The sequence below is a fragment of the Pseudophryne corroboree genome, chromosome 2, assembly GCF_028390025.1.
Source record: "Pseudophryne corroboree isolate aPseCor3 chromosome 2, aPseCor3.hap2, whole genome shotgun sequence".
In the NCBI taxonomy this organism is placed as follows: Eukaryota; Metazoa; Chordata; class Amphibia; order Anura; family Myobatrachidae; genus Pseudophryne; species Pseudophryne corroboree.
In genome coordinates, this window is record NC_086445.1 from 43821829 (window position 1) to 43835045 (window position 13217).

The 13217-nt window shown below is 47.6% G+C and overlaps 1 long non-coding RNA gene across 1 annotated transcript in view; it reads left to right on the plus strand.

Annotated features, from left to right (window-relative positions):
- The window catches only part of LOC135050487 (uncharacterized), an 81886-nt gene that overhangs the window by 57602 nt on the left and 11067 nt on the right, over positions 1–13217 (plus strand). The gene's annotated exons all lie outside the window — the stretch shown is intronic.

Here is a 13217-nt window from a genome sequence, read left to right on the forward strand (position 1 = left end):
GAGGTGGTTTGTTTAAGTCAGGCACCCGGGGAGACACCTGTTGTCCGTGGGAGGAATATGGCCGTTGACATGCCTGGTGAAAATTCCAAAAAAATCAGCTCTTCGGTGTGGAACTATTTCAACAGAAATGCGGACAACAGGTGTCAAGCCGTGTGTTCCCTTTGTCAAGCTGTAATAAGTAGGGGTAAGGACGTTAACCACCTCGGAACATCCTCCCTTATACGTCACCTGCAGCGCATTCATAATAAGTCAGTGACAAGTTCAAAAACTTTGGGTGACAGCGGAAGCAGTCCACTGACCAGTAAATCCCTTCCTCTTGTAACCAAGCTCACGCAAACCACCCCACCAACTCCCTCAGTGTCAATTTCCTCCTTCCCCAGGAATGCCAATAGTCCTGCAGGCAATGTCACTGGCAATTCTGACGAGTCCTCTCCTGCCTGGGATTCCTCCGATGCATCCTTGCGTGTAACGCCTACTGCTGCTGGCGCTGCTGTTGTTGCTGCTGGGAGTCGATGGTCATCCCAGAGGGGAAGTCGTAAGCCCACTTGTACTACTTCCAGTAAGCAATTGACTGTTCAACAGTCCTTTGCGAGGAAGATGAAATATCACAGCAGTCATCCTGCTGCAAAGCGGATAACTGAGGCCTTGACAACTATGTTGGTGTTAGACGTGCGTCCGGTATCCGCCGTTAGTTCACAGGGAACTAGACAATTTATTGAGGCAGTGTGCCCCCGTTACCAAATACCATCTAGGTTCCACTTCTCTAGGCAGGCGATACCGAGAATGTACACGGACGTCAGAAAAAGACTCACCAGTGTCCTAAAAAATGCAGTTGTACCCAATGTCCACTTAACCACGGACATGTGGACAAGTGGAGCAGGGCAGGGTCAGGACTATATGACTGTGACAGCCCACTGGGTAGATGTATGGACTCCCGCCGCAAGAACAGCAGCGGCGGCACCAGTAGCAGCATCTCGCAAACGCCAACTCTTTCCTAGGCAGGCTACGCTTTGTATCACCGCTTTCCAGAATACGCACACAGCTGAAAACCTCTTACGGCAACTGAGGAAGATCATCGCGGAATGGCTTACCCCAATTGGACTCTCCTGTGGATTTGTGGCATCGGACAACGCCAGCAATATTGTGTGTGCATTAAATATGGGCAAATTCCAGCACGTCCCATGTTTTGCACATACCTTGAATTTGGTGGTGCAGAATTATTTAAAAAACGACAGGGGCGTGCAAGAGATGCTGTCGGTGGCCAGAAAAATTGCGGGACACTTTCGGCGTACAGGCACCACGTACAGAAGACTGGAGCACCACCAAAAACTACTGAACCTGCCCTGCCATCATCTGAAGCAAGAAGTGGTAACGAGGTGGAATTCAACCCTCTATATGCTTCAGAGGTTGGAGGAGCAGCAAAAGGCCATTCAAGCCTATACAATTGAGCATGATATAGGAGGTGGAATGCACCTGTCTCAAGCGCAGTGGAGAATGATTTCAACGTTGTGCAAGGTTCTGATGCCCTTTGAACTTGCCACACGTGAAGTCAGTTCAGACACTGCCAGCCTGAGTCAGGTCATTCCCCTCATCAGGCTTTTGCAGAAGAAGCTGGAGACATTGAAGGAGGAGCTAACACGGAGCGATTCCGCTAGGCATGTGGGACTTGTGGATGGAGCCCTTAATTCGCTTAACAAGGATTCACGGGTGGTCAATCTGTTGAAATCAGAGCACTACATTTTGGCCACCGTGCTCGATCCTAGATTTAAAGCCTACCTTGGATCTCTCTTTCCGGCAGACACAAGTCTGCTGGGGTTGAAAGACCTGCTGGTGAGAAAATTGTCAAGTCAAGCGGAACGCGACCTGTCAACATCTCCTCCTTCACATTCTCCCGCAACTGGGGGTGCGAGGAAAAGGCTCAGAATTCCGAGCCCACCCGCTGGCGGTGATGCAGGGCAGTCTGGAGCGACTGCTGATGCTGACATCTGGTCCGGACTGAAGGACCTGACAACGATTACGGACATGTCGTCTACTGTCACTGCATATGATTCTCTCACCATTGAAAGAATGGTGGAGGATTATATGAGTGACCGCATCCAAGTAGGCACGTCACACAGTCCATACTTATACTGGCAGGAAAAAGAGGCAATTTGGAGGCCATTGCACAAACTGGCTTTATTCTACCTAAGTTGCCCTCCCACAAGTGTGTACTCCGAAAGAGTGTTTAGTGCCGCCGCTCACCTTGTCAGCAATCGGCATACGAGGTTACATCCAGAAAATGTGGAGAAGATGATGTTCATTAAAATGAATTATAATCAATTCCTCCGCAGAGACATTGACCAGCAGCAATTGCCTCCACAAAGTACACAGGGAGCTGAGATGGTGGATTCCAGTGGGGACGAATTGATAATCTGTGAGGAGGGGGATGTACACGGTGATATATCGGAGGGTGATGATGAGGTGGACATCTTGCCTCTGTAGAGCCAGTTTGTGCAAGGAGAGATTAATTGCTTCTTTTTTGGGGGGGGTCCAAACCAACCCGTCATATCAGTCACAGTCGTGTGGCAGACCCTGTCACTGAAATGATGGGTTGGTTAAAGTGTGCATGTCCTGTTTTGTTTATACAACATAAGGGTGGGTGGGAGGGCCCAAGGACAATTCCATCTTGCACCTCTTTTTTCTTTTATTTTTCTTTGCGTCATGTGCTGTTTGGGGAGGGTTTTTTGGAAGGGACATCCTGCGTGACACTGCAGTGCCACTCCTAAATGGGCCCGGTGTTTGTGTCGGCCACTAGGGTCGCTAATCTTACTCACACAGTCAGCTACCTCATTGCGCCTCTTTTTTTCTTTGCGTCATGTGCTGATTGGGGAGGGTTTTTTGGAAGGGACATCCTGCGTGACACTGCAGTGCCACTCCTAAATGGGCCCGGTGTTTGTGTCGGCCACTAGGGTCGCTAATCTTACTCACACAGTCAGCTACCTCATTGCGCCTCTTTTTTTCTTTGCGTCATGTGCTGATTGGGGAGGGTTTTTTGGAAGGGACATCCTGCGTGACACTGCAGTGCCACTCCTAAATGGGCCCGGTGTTTGTGTCGGCCACTAGGGTCGCTAATCTTACTCACACAGTCAGCTACCTCATTGCGCCTCTTTTTTTCTTTGCGTCATGTGCTGATTGGGGAGGGTTTTTTGGAAGGGACATCCTGCGTGACACTGCAGTGCCACTCCTAAATGGGCCCGGTGTTTGTGTCGGCCACTAGGGTCGCTAATCTTACTCACACAGTCAGCTACCTCATTGCGCCTCTTTTTTTCTTTGCGTCATGTGCTGATTGGGGAGGGTTTTTTGGAAGGGACATCCTGCGTGACACTGCAGTGCCACTCCTAAATGGGCCCGGTGTTTGTGTCGGCCACTAGGGTCGCTAATCTTACTCACACAGTCAGCTACCTCATTGCGCCTCTTTTTTTCTTTGCGTCATGTGCTGATTGGGGAGGGTTTTTTGGAAGGGACATCCTGCGTGACACTGCAGTGCCACTCCTAAATGGGCCCGGTGTTTGTGTCGGCCACTAGGGTCGCTTATCTTACTCACACAGTCAGCTACCTCATTGCGCCTCTTTTTTTCTTTGCGTCATGTGCTGATTGGGGAGGGTTTTTTGGAAGGGACATCCTGCGTGACACTGCAGTGCCACTCCTAGATGGGCCAGGTGTTTGTGTCGGCCACTAGTGTCGCTTAGCTTAGTCATCCAGCGACCTTGGTGCAAATTTTAGGACTAAAAATAATATTGTGAGGTGTGAGGTATTCAGAATAGACTGAAAATGAGTGGAAATTATGGTTTTTGAGGTTAATAATAATATGGGATCAAAATGACCCCCAAATTCTATGATTTAAGCTGTTTTTTAGTGTTTTTTAAAAAAAACACCCGAATCCAAAACACACCCGAATCCGACAAAAAAAATTCGGTGAGGTTTTGCCAAAACGCGGTCGAACCCAAAACACGGCCGCGGAACCGAACCCAAAACCAAAACACAAAACCCGAAAAATTTCAGGCGCTCATCTCTAATGGCTTCTGCATTAGAAACAAATATTGTGGCAAGTGTGATGGTAAGACATAACCCACTAACTTAAATAAGCTGCCTTCCAACAGTCTCAAATTCCTCGGGACGCTTGGTGTGTGAATGCAGCATGCTGAGAATGTGGCTTCGTCACAGCCGGTACAATACTCTTATATAAAACATTTTCACTGTCTATTTCAGCTTACTCCACTTTTATAGTATACTCCTGCACAGCTTTAGTCTGTTACATCAATGACCAGGACAACTCACATACAGTACCTTCCAACATTTACAGATGCCAAATTGGGCCAAAATAGGCCCCATTCCAGATGTCCCCAAACTCTTCCCAATCACACTCATTCCACAATGCCCAACCACACTCACTCAACCCATTCCAGATGTACCCAAACTCTGCCCAACCACACTCCGAGCCAATCAGAAACTCCTGCTTTTTGCCAAAAGCAGTATCAAACAGGAGAGCAGCCATGCCTCAAACCAGCCACTATTTCAAGTACGGACGAAGCCCCCAACTATGCTGGTACAGGAAGCAGGCAATACATTTTGAACATACATATTCTTTTTCTAAAAAATAATAGACGTACAGATAAATATATATTATTTATGTTGTGGTCTATACTGTATGAAGGTCACTCTTATGTTCTGTGTATTGTATATTGGTCACTATGATGCTCTGTGTATCATATGGCAGTCACTATGATGCTCTGTGTACTATATAGTAGCCACTTTGATGCTCTGCGTCCTGCATGGTGGTCACTAGGATGCTCTGTGTATTCTTTGAGGGTCGCTATGATGATCTGTGTATTGTATGAGGGTCACTATGGTGCTCTTTGCATTGTATGGTGGTCAGTATGATGCTTTGTATATTGTATGGCCATCATTATGATGATCTGTGTATTATGTAGCAGTACCTATGATGCTCTGTGTATTGTATGGAGGTCACTAGGATGCTCTGTGTAATGTATGGTGGTCACTAGGATGCTCTATGTACTGTATGGTGGTAACTGTGATGCTTTGTGTACTGTGTGGTGATGACTTGATGCTCTGTGTACTGCATGGTGATCATTGGGAAACTCTGTGTATTGCATGAGAGACACTATGATGATCTGTGCATTGCATGAGGGTCACTATGATGCTCTGTGTATTGTATAGCGGTCATTATGATGCTGTGTATTGCATAACAGTAACCATGATGCTCTGTGTAATGTATGGCGGTCACTAGGATGCTGTCTGAAGCGGGTATCGGTGCAGGATGCTGGAAAAGTACTAATGCAGGAATCAGGCAGGTGTCTCTTGGGACTAATAGGGAGATCCATCTTCCACTATGTCACTCTACACAATAACAAGATGTGCAGTACTATCTATGGTGGCCATCTTGGTTATTTAATGAATCATCCCTGAGTCTGCACAGTAGCTCTCTCCCATTCTAACAGGCTGGTTATGCTGTGTAAGTGATTGCCGCTTTAAAAATCCGTCTAGACTCGCACACAATCCCGCACTTCCTGCTTGCAGGCTGTTACTTGTAGCCAGTGATCTCCTTTATTCATGGGCCACATCGCATATTCCCAGCGGGTTATTCATGCTCCAGTCTGACACTGCCCTTTCTGTTTTTTGGGGGCTCATTTTGCATCCACATGTTGGCCACGCTTCCTCCCCAGATATACTTCAGTCCCAGGAATGGCGCGCAGTAGAATGTTTTTGCACCAGTCACTGCGATTCCATGCTACACCTCTGTCTATACAGATGGAGACCTGCTTATCTATCCCTTTAATAGGATGAACTATTATTATCATTAGCTAAAGAGACGCTGTGTGGCTGGTTTCCTCATAACTCTGTGTCTCCCTAGGGGGCTCTGTTGGTTAATTGTGCTTAATTTGTTTTCTCCTATGTGTGTGTGTGTGTGTGTGTGTGTGTGTGTGTGTAAACTTCCACATTAAAATATCTAAGGAGGGGTTTCCTACACAGCAGAGTGCTTCTCTTCCCCTGGGGGGATCATTACACTGTTCTCAGTGCACATTCTCATAGTGGGTCCGACCCAGCATGGTTGCATTCCATAAGGGGATAATTAAATATATTCAAATAAATGATCCCATACTGAGAAGGAGACGCAATACTTAAGTCTGTGGATGACCTGATAAAAATAGATTTAGCTCCCACACCAGCACCTCAATCCCCTACCATTGGTCCACAAAGGTGTACGCTGGCCCAGATCGTGCAGGCTGACATGGATGACGATGCCTCAGATGCAGGGGACGGTGTAGTGGATATGGAGGGGGGGGGGGGGGGGGTGATGCAGCTCTGACTCTGGGGGTGAAAACTCCGATAGAAGCTAGTAGAGTTGTGCTGCAGATTCCCGATGACAGTAGATGAGGAGGAATCTTATTTAGTGTAAAGAAGAACTCCTCTTTTCCTGCATCAAAAGAGTAAATTCTCTTTTTAAAGAGACTTGGGTAAATCCAGAGGAAAAGTTTCTGATTTCTGAGGATAGGAAGAAATGGAAACACCCACTGTTCGTGGACGCATCTGTACCTAGATTGTCACGTAAAGCTATTTTTTACCTGTCCCAGGCGCAGCCTCTTTAAGGGACACGGCTGATCACAAGATTGAGACCTCTTTCAAATCATTGTACACAGCTGCGGGGTTTGGCCCAGAGACCCATTATTGCTTGTGCATGGATCACTAGGGCCATTGCTAAAGGGTAAGGTTACCTAATTGTTGATATGAATTCTCTACACAGAGGAGATATCGTTTTGTTCCTGCGACATATACAGGACTCTGCGAAGTTTATGATGGAGGCCAGGAAAGAAAAGGCCTGTTCATTGCACGCATCGCTGCCAGGGCAATGTTTGCACGCATAGGTTTATGGCTACGGCAAGGGACTGCAGACGCGGATTCCAGGAACGGCGGGGAGAGCCTACCTTTTGCAGGTGAGGCCTTGTTTGGAGATGAACTAGATAAGTGGATATCCAAGGCTACGGCGGCTAAGTCTACATACCTTCCTTCCTCAGCATCCCCAGCTAGGAAATCCTACTCGGCTCCACCTCTGCAGTCCTTTCGTACAGTAAAATTTAAAAGCAAACCCAAAGGTTTTCTACGGCCTTCAAAGGCAATAAAAGTAAACCCAGAAAACCAGCAGCTGCAGGTTCTCAGGAACAGACCTCCGGGTCCGCTTCCTCATAGCCTTCAGCATGACGGTGGACCGCACTGCCTGGAAGACAGGCAGGTGGGAGCCCAGTTGCGTTCTTTCAGTCACATTTAGGCAACATCTTGCCAGGATCCCTGGATGAAAGACCTTATCACCCAGGGATACAGACTGGAGTTTCAGGAACTCCCACCTCACAGATTCTTCAAATCAGGCTTACCAGCTTCTCCAGAAGCAAGTGTGACTTTACAGGCAGCCATTCAAAAACTGGTACAGACTCAGGTCATTGTCCCAGTTCCACCTCAGCTACAAACAAGGGTTATTACTCTAACCTGTTTGTGGTTCCGAAACCGAACGGTTCGGTAAGACCCATTTTAAACCTCAAATCTCTGAGTCCATACTTGTGGGTGTTCAGGTTTAAGATGGAGTCTCTGAAAGCAGTGATCTCAGGTCTGGAGGAAGGGAATTTCTGGTGTCTCTGGACATCGATGATACGTACCTTCATATTCTGATTTGGCCGCCTCATCAGGCTTATCTAAGGTTTGCACTACAGGGCTGTCACTACCAGCTCCAGACCCTGCCATTTAGCCTCTCGACATCACCGAGGGTATTTACCAAGGTAATGACAGAGATGATGTTTCTCCTCCACAAGCAGGAAGTGAACATAATACCGTACCTGGATGACCTGCTGATAACAGCACCATCCAAGGAGAGGTTGTTGGACAGCTTTGTCCTCTCAACCCGACTACTTCAGGATCAAGGGTGGATTCTGAACCTACCAAAATCCCACCTGGAACCAACACAGAGGCTTCCGTTCCTGGGGATGATACTGGATACGGAGGAATAGTAGGTATTTCTTCCATTGGAAAAAGTCATTGGTAATCCAGTCGATGGTTCGGGGTGTCCTGAAGCCAGCCTGGATATCAGTGCATCTATGCATTCGCCTTCTGGGGAAGATGGTCGCCTCTTACGAGGCTCTGCGGTACGGAAGGTTTCATGTGAGGCCCTTCCAGCTGGATCTGTTGGACAAATGGTCCGGATCGCATCTTCACATGCACCAGAGGATACGTCTGTCGCCAAAAGCCAGGAATTCTCTTCTGTGGTAGCGTCAGACCTCTCACCTGACCGAGGGCCGAAGGTTCGGGATTCCAAATTTGATTCTGCTATCCACAGACGCGAGCCTCAGAAGTTGGGGAGCAGTCACTCAAGGGGAACAGTTCCAAGGAAAATGGTCAAGTCAGGAAACCATTCTTCCAATCAACATTCTGAAACTCAGGGCCATATACAATGCCCTTCTACAGACATCACATCTTCTTCAAGATTGCCATTCAGGTTCAGTCGGACAATGTGACGGCCGTAACGTACATAAACCGACAGGGCGGAACGAAGAGCAGAGCAGCAATGTCAGAGGTAACAAAGATTCTCCTCTGGGTAGAGAGACACGCTGTGGCATTGTCGGCAGTCTTCATTCCGGGAGTAGACAACTGGGAAGCAGACTTCCTCAGCAGACACGACCTCCACCCAGGAGAGTGGGGCCTTCAACCACAGGTGGTCAAGTGCTTGACACGTCAGTGGGGAATTTCACAAATCGACATGATGGCCTCGCGTCTCAACAAGAAGCTCAAGCGGTATTGTTCCAGGTCAAGAGACCCACAGGCAGTGGCGGTGGACGCTCTGGTGGCTCCATGGGTATGGTCGATGGTGTACGTGTTTCCACCACTTCCATTGATCCCAAGAATTCTCAAAAGGGAAAAGATTCAGGCAATTCTCATTGCTCCGGATTGGCCAAGAAGGGCCTGGTATGTGGATCTACTGGAGATGCTCCTAGAGGACACGTGGCCCCTGCCTCTGCGAGAGGTTCTTCTACAACAGGGGCCATTCATCTATCAAGACTTACCGCAGCTACGTTTGATGGCATGGAAGTTGAGCATCAGATTTTAGCCTGGAAAGGCATTCTAAACAAGGTTATTCCAACCCTGATCCAAGCCAGGAAAGGGGTAACGTCTAGACATCACCACCATATTTGGAAAACATATGTCTCGTGGTGTGATAACAGGAAATTTCCTGCAGTGGAATTTCAACTGGGACATTTTCTCCTTTTTCTACAGTCAGGTGTGGATGTGGGCCTATGTTTGGGCTCCTTGAAAGTCCAAATTCCGGCCTTGTCCATTTTCTTCCAGAAACAATTGGCTTCCCTCCCTGAGGTTCAGATGGAAGGGTCTTCTGCACATCCAACCGCCCTTTTTGCCTCCCACGGCACCTTGGGATATTACCGTGGTGTTGCAGTTTCTGCAATCGGACTGGTTCGAACTTTTACAGGAGGTAGATGTTAAGTTTCTTACGTGGAAGACTGTTACACTATTGGCCTTAGCTTCCGCAAGGCGTGTGTCCGAACTGGGGGCGTTGTCTCACAAAAGCCCCTATTTGATTTTTCATGAGGATAGAGCTGAACTCAGAACTCGTCAGCAATTTTTTCCTAAGGTGGTGTCTGCGTTTCATATCATCCAACCTATTGTGTTTCTGGTGCTTACTGACACCTCTGTTACATCAAAGTCCATGGATGTTGTGAGGGCTTTAAAGATCTATGTGACAAGGACAGCTCGTCACAGAAAATCTGACTCGCTGTTTGTTCTCTATGACCCCAAGAGAATTGGTTGTCCTGCTTCAAAGCAGTCTATTGCTCACTGGCTCAGGCTTACTATCCAGCATGCTTAGTCATTGGCAGGATTGCTGGTTCCAAAAGTACAGGCCCACTCTACTAGGTCGGTGGGTTCTTCCTGGGCGGCTGCCCGGGCTGTCTCAGCTTTACAGCTCTGCAGAGCAGCTACTTGGTCGGGTTCGAACACGTTTGCTAAGTTCTATAAGTTCGATTCTTTGGCCTCTGAGAACCTTCAGTTTGGTCAATCTGCAGGAACCTCAGCACTCTCCCACTTGGTTTGGGAGCTTTGGTACATCCCCATGGTATTAATGTGGACCCCAGTATCCTCTATGACGTAAGAGAAAATAGGATTTTAATTACCTACCGGTAAATCCTTTTCTCGTAGTCCGTAGAGGATACTGGGCGCCCGCCCAGTGCTTCGTTTTTCCTGCCCTGTTACTTTGTTAAGTAATGTTGTTGGTTCAGCTGTTGCTGTTCCAAGTTGGTTAGCATGGCTTTCCTCTAGTTTGTGTGTGCTGGTTCGAATCTCACTACTGTTCTGTTACATCTCAGGATATGTCCGTCTACTCGGGCACAGTTTCTAGACTGAGTCTGGTAGGAGGGGCATAGAGGGAGGAGCCAGTGCACACTATTGAATTCTTAAAGTGCCCAAGGCTCCTAGTGGACCAGTCTATACCCCATGGTACTAATATGGACCCCAGTATCCTCTACGGACTACGAGAAAAGGATTTACCGGTAGGTAATTAAAATCCAATTTTTTTTACCCAGAATGGCAAATGGTTGTGCTCTGCTCCTTCACAGAGTTAATGCAGTAGTGGCATGTACCGGTGTGTCTGCGCAGGAAATAAGCCCCACGGTATTTGACTGCAGCACCCATTGTATTGGGCATGCACATACACCCCAGCTGGCGTAGAGCTCGCTCTCCATCAGACGCTCTATCTCCACAATATATCGCTGTATGTAAATGAACAAGAATTTATGTGACAGACTCACTAACTGCACTTACTGATTGCTGGGGGGTAACAAGGATATAAATGGGGGGGTATTTCCAAAAACATTGGAATCTGAATCTGATTCTTATAAAGAATTAGCGGTTAATCCAGGGGCGCTTTAAGAGAGGAGGAGGCCCGTGTTCAGCCTCCTCCATTCGGGCCCCCTCCTCTCTGCCGGCAGCGCTGAGAGTCTGAGCACTAGAGGGCTCATACTCTACTGCGCATGCGCAGATCTCCGGGAAAATGGTGTGGCAGACATTTTCCCTGAGATTTCTCTACTGAGCATATGCAGAACTCTGTGAAAATGGCCACTGAGCCATTTTCATGGTGTTTTAACAGTGCTGCGGTTGCCGACGCTGGACTCTGGAGGGGTGTGTATTTTCAAAATGGGTGCAGCGTGTGCGGTGAGGGTTCCCTCTGGACTCAGGGATCCGAGTGCACCGCACACACTGCACCTATTATAGAAACGCCGGTGGGTTAATCCTATAGGAGACTGTAGAATAAGATGCAATACAGGACTCAGAGACAGTTCCTGGAGTTCATTAGCGCTGCTGTTTCCTAATAATAGGAGACAGTCATATGAGGAATTAGTTATGGATACCATGTTTGCTGATAGCACAAGAGCCGCTTTACCTTTCACCTCATCCGGGTGAGAGCAGAAGCCCCTGATAGCACACTATCAGCAGTCCCGCGGGGAGGCGGGGGGTGTCTGTGACCTCCAGGACGCAGGATTCTCTTTCCACAAGAATATTTTGCTTTTGGTATTAATCTCAGATAATAAGAGAAGGTCAAAGTGGCCGACAGTCCGTCTTAGGTGGATATAGGGAACTTGGTGACTTCATTAACATTTATCAGTCTTAACGATCAAATTCAGAACTGGCCGTAGAAGATATTATGGTTTGCAGCTATTGTAGGTCCAATTCTTTAGTCACCTGCTTTAAGTGGACATTGGGCATAATTCAGACCAGATCGCAGCAGCAAATTTGTTAGCAAATGGGGAAAACCATGCTGCACTGCAGGTGAGGCAGATGTAACATGTGCAGAGAGAGTTAGATTTGGGTGGGTTATTTTGTTTCTGTGCAGGGTAAATACTGTCTGCTTTATTTTTACACTGCAATTTAGATTTCAGTTTGAACACACCCCGCCCAAATCTAACTCTCTCTGCACATGTTACATCGCCCCCCCCTCCTGCAGTGCACATGGGCCCTCATTCCGAGTTGATCGCTCGCTGACGATTTTCGCAGCGCAGCGATCAGGTAAAAAAACGGCAAAACTGCGCATGTGTACGGGCCGCAGTGCGCACGCACAAAGTACTTTTACACCAAACTATGCAGTTTTACACAAGGATGAGCGACGCTTTTCTGTCGCTGTGTTGATCGTTGAGTGATTGACAGGAAGTGGGTGTTTCTGGGCGGAAACTGATCGTTTTACGGGAGTGTGCTGAAAAACGCAGGCGTGCCAGATAAAAACGCAGGAGTGGCTGGGGAGACGGGGGAGTGGCTGGCCGAACGCAGGGCGTGTTTGTGACCTCAAACCAAGAACTAAACGGACTGAGGTGATCGCAAGGTAGGAGTAAGTATCGAGCAGCTCAGAAACTGCATGAAAAATTTTTGTAGCAGAACTGCTAACCTTTCGTTCGCAATTCTGCTAAGCTAAGATACACTCCCAGAGGGCGGCGGCTTAGCGTTTGCAATGCTGCTAAAAACAGCTAGCGAGCGAACAACTCGGAATGAGGGCCATGGTTTTGCCCATTTGCTAACAAATTTGCTGCTGCGATCAGGTCTGAATTAGGCTCTATATACTGAAAGTTATTGCATTCAGGGGCTTATTTATCACGTGTTATAAAACTCACGAATGATAACATTAGCTGTGAATGCTAAAATCCGTTGTGAATGATAACGCTCGTTGTGTATGATAAATGGTCCTCCAGCCAATCAGCTCCTGTTATGTGTTCAGCTCCTAACTGTCATGTGTTTGAAAAATGACAGTTGGGAGCTGATTGGCTGGAGAGCCATTTATCATTCACAGTGAGTTTTATCACTCGTTGATAAATGGACCCCTTACTTTGGAAACCAGAAATTTAAGTAAAAAAGGCGCCCACGTCTATGATTCGCTGGTGTGTCCGAAGACACAGCATAGGGTTAACCGCGTGAACATCAGATCTGATTATTAAACATCTGAGATTGACGTAAATCTCCGGCCCATTATCTGTGTTTTTGCCGGGTACGGGTCGTTGGGTCGACTCAGATCGACACGGGCATTAGATCGACATGCACTAGGTTGACAGGTGAAAAGGTCCAAAGTTTTTGGACTTTTTTTAGTGTCGTTTACTTTGTAAAGTGATGGGGAACCCCAATTA